The 6,000-nt window shown below is 44.8% G+C and overlaps 2 protein-coding genes across 3 annotated transcripts in view; one reads left to right on the forward strand and one right to left on the reverse strand.

Moving 5' to 3' along the window:
* LOC143033290 (carbohydrate sulfotransferase 11-like) overlaps positions 1 to 6,000 on the reverse strand; it is a 159,616-nt gene that overhangs the window by 120,235 nt on the left and 33,381 nt on the right. Inside the window, exon 2 of one of the 2 annotated variants that reach the window (XM_076198555.1) lies at positions 5,475 to 5,572. The exons of the other annotated variant lie outside the window; for it this stretch is intronic. The gene's annotated coding sequence lies outside the window, so the exon portion shown is untranslated. The remainder of the gene's footprint in view (positions 1 to 5,474; positions 5,573 to 6,000) is intronic. 2 annotated transcript variants of the gene reach the window in all.
* Positions 1 to 6,000, forward strand: part of LOC143033289 (uncharacterized) — a 143,488-nt gene that overhangs the window by 40,047 nt on the left and 97,441 nt on the right. The window lies entirely within an intron of this gene.

The raw sequence follows: 6,000 nt of genomic DNA on the forward strand, positions 1-6,000 counted from the left end.
CACCTCCCCCCGAGGTCGTGCTCAGAAAGTGGTCAGCCTTGAACGATTGTAAAGTTGACAGAAACTTAGGTTAACAATGTACTTCGGGGGATAAAGTTGAACCAGATGTCGAGTCAGAGACAGATGGAGAGCGAGATGGAGTCTGCAGGAGAGAAAATCCTCTTCGGCAAAGATTTTGAGTTCGAAAATGGAGACTGAGCTGGAAGCAACGGGGCTTCTGGTTTCGGGGAATGAAAGAGAAATAACCTGGGAGAGAACGACCGACGAAGCAAGCGTCGACCAAAGCACGAACACTAAGATGGATATTGATGGAAGATGGAGAGTTCGATACGAGCATGGGTGATGTAGTGTGAAATCAAACGTGAAATTGCAGCTGCGACCTTAGGCGCACTGCACACACACACACACACACACACACACACACACACACACACACACACACACACACACACACACACACACACACACACACACACACACACACACACACACACACACACACACACACACACACACACACACACACACACACACACACACACACACACACACACACTCACGAGTGCATCATCACCACTTTTTCCTAGCAGAAGCTATTTCTATCCTAGCTTTCTTTCTAGGCTCTTCTCTTTTTTATATCCTTCTTTAACTTGCACTTATGACCTTTCGTTATGTCGGGTAAAGTGTATGTTCATCCCAAATACCTAATTACTCTGATTGGTGTCTCGAACTTCGTGTAGTTCCTGTTGGGGTTCGGTTGTGTCGCCGGGTTCCACCAATCCTCTTTGGAGTCAATAACGTGATGGTCCTCTTCGTAACCAAAGGACAGGTTACCTCATCTCATTCCATTACGTCACAGTCATCACGCCGTGTTAACCACTCATTCTCCACCTCCGCTAACATCACCAAAGGCACCACAAATACCCCAAGTAGCAATAATACCACCACAATTACCACTAAATTCCTCTCTGGAAACGTCCCTTACATCATCACCCACTTCAGCTATCACCACTGGATTTATGGGCACCAATATCACCAATTTCATCCTTGCTACCACAACTACTCCCATTCACAATCACCACTACGATTAATTTCATCATTATCACCACCATCAAGTCCGGTGGAATGATTATCACTGACAACACTACGGTTACCATCGACAATAACTCCACCTCTACTACCACTACAGCAACTGCAACTCCTACCACCACTATCACCAACTATCCATCAACTACCACCACCATTACTCTCACCAATGCTAGTGCCACCGCCTCACCACCAACACCATTACCATCATCTCTTCCACCATCTCCACCTCCACTACCTCTTCCACCACCACCCTCACCTCTTCTACCACCACCAGGGCCGCCTCCACCACCGTCACCACCGCCACCGCCACTGCCACAGCTGAGCCCGCAGGTTGGTTGATTCTCCAGAGCTTTGGGTTTTCTGGCTGGTCAACTTTGGATTGTGTGTGTCCTCATGTTTCAGACGGCTGTTGTGGTGGTGGCGTGGTTGTTGTGGTGGTGGTGCTGCTTCCTGCGGTGCTAGGGAGATTGCTGTTGTTGTTGTTGTTGTTGTTGTGGTTGTTGTTCTGTTTGTTGCTTTTGTTTTGTCCTTGTCTTTGTTGGTGGTGGCCCTATTGGTGTAGTTGGTTTTTTTTTGTTGGTAGTTATGTTGGTTTTGGTAATGGTGTTGGTAGTGTTGGTAGTGGTATTGGTAAAGGTGTTGGTAGTGGTGTTGGTAGTGGTGTTGGCAAAGGTGTTGGTAGTAATGTTGGTAGAGATGTTGGTAGAGGTGTTGGTAGTGGTGTTGGTAGAGGTGTTGGTAGAAGTGATGGTAATGGAGTTGGTAGTGGTGTTGGTAAGGGTGTTGGTAGAGGTGTTGGTGTGGGTGTTGGTAGAGGTGTTGGTGAGGGTGTTGGTGAGGGTGGTGGTAGAGGTATTGGTAAGGGTGTTGGTAGTGGTGTTGGTAGTGGTGTTGGTAATGGTGTTGTTAGAGGTGTTGGTAGTGGTGTTGGTAGAGGTGTTGGTAGTGGTGTTGGTAGAGGTGCTATGCTTTGCGGTAACGAGGGATAATTTTCTATGGTAGTGAGAATGTTGGCGAAATGATGTAATGACAATCATGTTATCAGTAACATTAGTTACGAAAATCACTTATCTCTAATCCACGTACACAGGTGGTGCCTTAAACCACAATGCCTTAGAATTACATATCTAGAATACCACATCCCATTGCGAAAGCATCCAACCACGTTACGAAGACGCACTTTGAATATTTTATTCTGTCCTGACGCCAAACGCTTTTATTCATCAGAAAGAGGGCCCTCGCACTGAAGGGGGCTAAGATAAGGAGCTCCTTTATCTGATAAATTGTATGGGGCCTACTGGTAGTGGTTTCAATCCTGAGCAAAGTAGGCAACCCGTACCACACTACCGAAGCACTAAGGAAACTTGACCGTACTCTCGGCAGGCCCCCACCACTATCACCACCACCACAACTATCACCACCACCACCACCATCACCACCAAAACCGAAAGGCCAGACACGGAGAGATGTAAAGCCACAGCCATGAAGGTAATTTCGGCAATGTGTGTGTGTGTGTAAATTCTGAACTGTGGAGGAGAGCGGGGACGCGCGCGAAAGCAAACATAGACAGACATAAGCTGAGGTTCCGTCGGGTTCTCCATTTGCGAGTTGCTGTTCCTGGTTCCTGGCCCTGTTCCCCCCCCCACCCCCTGCCAAGGCCGCTTGGGTATGGTCGAGCAAAGGAACAGGATTACTGGACCGTTGCTGGCCAATGAAGGGCCGAGGTTATTTGTTGTTTAGAAAGGGTCACTGGTTCGGGCGCATCTTGGCTGTTTGTTGATTTAAATCCAAAGACCTCACAAGCCGTGGTTAGACATTGACTTGACATTGAACGGCATGGATAACGGTTATAGGACTTGGGAAAATGACTAGGCATTTACTATTATACACCTCTTAAACGAAATTATATCACTGAGTTAAAGAACGCTGCTCCAAATACTGATCTGACAAGTGCTTTGCGCACAGTAATTTTTTAGCATATTCGAGTGCAGTTAAAAAGCTCTTCTGGTTCTTATCATGCAAGAGTTGTACAAGTAGAAGTTACATGATTCTGAGTATGGGAGATGTCAGGTTAGTTGGCATGGCACTGGAAGCTTGTATGCAAACGAAGCAAATGAGGAGGCACTGGACATGGAAAGGCTTAGCATCTGGGCAAAGGGAGCAGCTGGTTTCCCGTCACAACTGCCGCAAAGCTGCAAGTATGGCATGACTGGGTTGTGAGTGGGGCGACCGATAGGGAGGAGTTGCCGTATAGGTTGTAGAGGTGATGTTTGAGGTTGTAGTTGCTGGCTCGGGGCTGGTGGTTTGTGTGTGTGTATGTATGTGTGTGTGTGTGTATGTGTGTGTGTGTGTGTGTGTGTGTGTGTGTGTGCGTGTGTGTGTGTGTGTATGTATATGTGTGTATATTTGTGTGTATGTGTATTGTGTGTATCTTGTGTGTGTGTATATATATATATATATATATGTGTGTATATATATATATATATGTGTGTATATATATATATATGTGTGTGTGTGTATATATGTATATATATATGTATATATACATATATATATATGAGTCCGTGTGTGTGTGTGTGTGTGTGTGTGTGTGTGTGTGTGTGTGTGTGTGTGTGTGTGTGTGTGTGTGTGTGTGTGTGTGTGTGTGTGTGTGTGTATGCGCGCGCGCGCGTCGCGGTTCCTCTCGGTCGACCGCACTTTCGGCTCAGTTTAGCCAAATAAAGTTGAACACAAAGAGAAGCAGAAGCGCTTGTGTGTTGTTGATGATGGGCGTGCCGGTCCCTGGCCACGCCTCCTCCTCGCTTGTGTAGCTAATGGGCGTGTCTCTTTCAGGCCACGCCCTATCCACGGTTGCGTCTCCGTCTAGCCATACATTGTAATACATTCAAACGGGGCTTACCTTTGTAAACAAAAGTGCATTCGAACATGGGTAAAATAAATCCATTTCGAGATACCCTATATACAGTAAGTATACGCAATGTATTTCCTATGTTATATATAAGAATATGAAAAAATATTATTCTTCCTAACTCACAAACACGAATGTCTACGGAAATCAAGTATTACATAGATACCTGGAACCTGTGGATTCAGGATAAAAAAAAAAAAAAAAAAAAGAAGAAGCGAGACGGAAATATTTTTTCCCATAAAGAAAATGGTGAATGTTTTAGTTTTGTCTCCCGACCTCAAATAGCTTTATATCCATATAACTGGATATAACCGGATGGATGACTCCAGGCCTTGCTCTGATTGGCTCAGTGAGTTGGTGCATTGTTTTGATTGGTTGAGTAAGTGCGGTAAATTGCTTTGATTCGCAGCGGGTCAGCAAGAAACTAATTTCTGTGCATTGTCATGTTGCAAAGCAACACTTTAAATGCGACAGATTTTTTTTTTAAATTGTTTATAATAACTTGGTAACGTCACTTATTGTGGTAATTTTGTGCTGCGGTGCGGTGGTAATTTATTCCATTGCAACAGACTCCTATTCATAGGCAATAGCAAGAAGACAGAGTTGTCATCCACGCAATAACACAACATAATATTGTTCTGTCTCTGGACCTGCGATGGCCGGGGGGGAGAAGGGGGGAGGAGGGGTAGGGGGAAGGGAGAGTAGAGGGAAGAGGGAAAGGGAAGAGAGGAAGGGGGAAGGGGAAAGGGGGGAAAGGACGGGAGGAAGGGGAAAGGGGAAGGGGGAGGGGAGGGGGTAAAGGTGGGAAAGGGAGGGGGAAAGGGATGGGGAAAAGGGGAAGGGGGAAGGGGGAAAGGGGAAAGGGAAAAAGGGAAAGGGGAAAGGGAAAAGGGAAAGGGGATGGGGAAAGGGATGGGGGAAGGGGAAAGTGGAAGGGAAGGGGGAAGAGAGGAGGAGGAAAGGGATAGGGGAAAGGGATGGGGGAAAGGGAAGTGGGGAAATGGAAGGGGGGAAGGGGAGGGGGAGAGGAAAGGGCAAAAAGGGGGAAAGGGAAGGAGGAAAGGGAAAAGGGAGGGGGAAGGGGGAAGGGGAAGGAAAAGGGGAAAGGGAAGAGGGAAGGGAAAAGGGGGGAAGAGAATGGGGAAAAGAAAGGGGGAAAGGGGAAGGGGTAATGTGGTAAAGGGAGGAGGGGGAAAGGGAATGCGGGAAGGGATGGGGAGGAGGAAGGGGAGGGGGAGGGGGAAAGGGGAGGAAGGATTGAAGGGGTGTCAGAAAGGCCGAAGAATAATATTAACATCAAGGAAAGAGGATCACATGACCACCAATCGTGGATCCTTTCCTCTCGAGGACCAAGACGATTAGAATGGTCTGGCGACAATTATATAAAACTAAAGACGGAAGGGCTTTGCTGACCTTAACTTTAACCCTCGGCGGTCTCCTGGCGATTTCATTCAGCTGAGGGAAGCCCTCTACTCACCGTTCACAGGATACAGGCTATAGATTACTGCATAGAAGGCGGGGGTCGCTCCCATGTATAATCTTTTTCTTCTTCTGCGGCTAGGCGTGTCTGTTCACCTGTCGTATATTGGGTTACAAAGGTTAATAAAGGAAACCACACAGTGGAAATCGATGCGATATACACACACATATATATATATATATATATATATATATATATATATATGTATATATATATATATATATATATTATATATATATATATATACATATATATACATACATATACATATATATATATATATTTGTATTTATATATATATATATATAATATATATATATATATATCTGTATTATATATATATATATTTATATATGTATTTATATATATACAATATAAGTATATATATATATATATATATATATATATATATATATATATATATATATATATATATATATATATATATATATATATATATGCACCAACGTTTTCCCCCTTTACAAGGGAAGTAGCCAGATTCAAAGGCATAAATCCACTCCCA

The sequence above is a fragment of the Oratosquilla oratoria genome, chromosome 15, assembly GCF_046742065.1.
Source record: "Oratosquilla oratoria isolate Oo_2021 chromosome 15, ASM4674206v1, whole genome shotgun sequence".
NCBI lineage: Eukaryota > Metazoa > Arthropoda > Malacostraca > Stomatopoda > Squillidae > Oratosquilla > Oratosquilla oratoria.